The sequence below is a fragment of the Theobroma cacao genome, chromosome 5 (assembly GCF_000208745.1).
Source record: "Theobroma cacao cultivar B97-61/B2 chromosome 5, Criollo_cocoa_genome_V2, whole genome shotgun sequence".
Lineage (NCBI taxonomy): Eukaryota > Viridiplantae > Streptophyta > Magnoliopsida > Malvales > Malvaceae > Theobroma > Theobroma cacao.
The window spans coordinates 18518723-18520691 of NC_030854.1; the positions used below are offsets into that span (position 1 = coordinate 18518723).

At 35.0% G+C, this 1969-nt stretch overlaps 1 long non-coding RNA gene across 1 annotated transcript in view; it reads left to right on the forward strand.

Annotated features, from left to right (window-relative positions):
• Window positions 1–634, forward strand: part of LOC108662312 — a 49303-nt gene extending 48669 nt beyond the window's left edge. The window contains exon 3 of the long non-coding RNA XR_001928217.1: window positions 520–634. This is a non-coding gene — a long non-coding RNA (uncharacterized LOC108662312). The remainder of the gene's footprint in view (window positions 1–519) is intronic.

The following is a 1969-nucleotide window of genomic DNA, read 5'->3' on the forward strand; positions in this document are numbered from 1 at the left end:
TGCTGTTAAACTATTTTATGATTGTGGTGGGGCTGACCTACACTGCAGTGGCGGGTTTCCGTGGACCATCCTATTAGAGGGGCTCGGTAAACCCGGCTAATTTATTTTACCTCTGTGGGAGAGGCGCGTAGGGTAACTCTTGTGGAGGGGTTTGAGTCCACTTCACGCTTTACCACCATGTGAAAGTGAGATTCAGCCAACGCCAAGGGACGACTGTTTTGTATGAATAAGTCATTTTAACAGCCTTGGCGGACTCAAGTGGATGCTTTGATGACGATCAAGTATCCCCGAGGATGAGTTTTGGCATGAGCCAAATTTTATGAGAAACATAAGCCTTGAAAATCATTTTAATTGAATTATAATTATTTTCATGGGATGGAATAAATTTCTAAGTTATGAAATGCATATTGTGATGGGATATTTTATTTTCTCCATTTGCTCGGCTTTAGATACTTTAGATGGTATTTGTTTACTCACTGGGATTACAAAATCTCACCCCTTCTTCCTATACAATTTCAGGCTCAGGACAGTTTGTAGATAGTCGAGTAGGACGAGAACTAAGCTCGGAATTACATTATAGAAAGTAAGAGTTCACAATCTTACATCCTCTTGGTCAATTGGGGCCCACGTGTCATTGCAGATCAAATATTATATTTTGGTTATCTGTATTTCTATTCATACAATTTTTACTTTAATTTCATGTGCGAAAAAATTATTTACGAATATTTCTATAGAAATTTATTTTATGAGAAAATAGAATATTTTTTTTATTATTTTTGAATAGTACTAATTGTCAACAATTTGCTTTTAAATGAACGTTTTAGATATCAAAACTTATTTCTAAGTATGAAATATGCGTTTTCCACCTAATTATTACATTTTTAACCTGTCTCAAAATTTTTGACGAAAATGACAAAAACGCCCTTGTGAGACAGAAATTAAAATTTTATTGTTTTTAGATGAAAAAAAAATGATCTGTATTGTTTTAAAACATGGTTTTTGTAACAGTAAATCACAGAGTAGGTGAGGAACTGATACGAGAGCCTTACGAGGTCTCGATAGGGTACTCGGAAGATGAGTGCCTATCGGGACATCGCGACGGTTGTCACGGACTCGAAGGTGGTTCCGGGTCGTGACACTTTTCCCTTTGGGTGCTATCTACTTCAAATGTATCGATACATGTTCATCCTTGGCCAAATCTATTAATACATTCTCAAATGTATCGATAAAATATTCTTGTTGGGGTCTTTGTTGTTCATCTTACCATGAATTTATTGATACATTAAGGTTTGTGTCAATACTTTCACCCCTGTAGGTAGTTCTAAGGTTCCCAAACTTCAAAAAAATCTAACTTAACACCTAAAAATCCATTCCCTGTTAATCTTATACCTCAAATAACTTATATAATTAAAAAATCCTCATACATATATCCTTAAACATGCATCAAATTAAATCAAATCCTAAATCTATAGGATTAATTCATCATTTTCATCGATATTTACCTTAATGGCATACTTAAATGTCAAAGTTCCAGACATCTGCACAATTTCATTAAGGATCTTAATTTACCCCCAGATTGATAGTCATTTATCTCTAGACATAATCATATTCATCAAAACTTAAATAACTCCTCAAGTCACTTGGCCAACATCATGTATAGGCCATGTCAAAAAATTAGGTGTTATAATTTCCTTAGCACATAGTTCATATACAATATTTAATACATTTCTCATAAGGCCATACATGGGCCATCATAGCGGGTTCATATCATACAACCCTCATACAAATATAAATAGCAACATTGTGCCTGCACAGATCCCAAATATACATGGTTGGGAAACCATTACCACCAACAAAAGCTAACATGGTTCGGACTTAGTGGAGTGACAAAATGGGGTAGGGAACCTATTGAATGCCAAATATGTATCTGTCCAAATGATGACACTAGCCACACAATCCATAGCTTTAC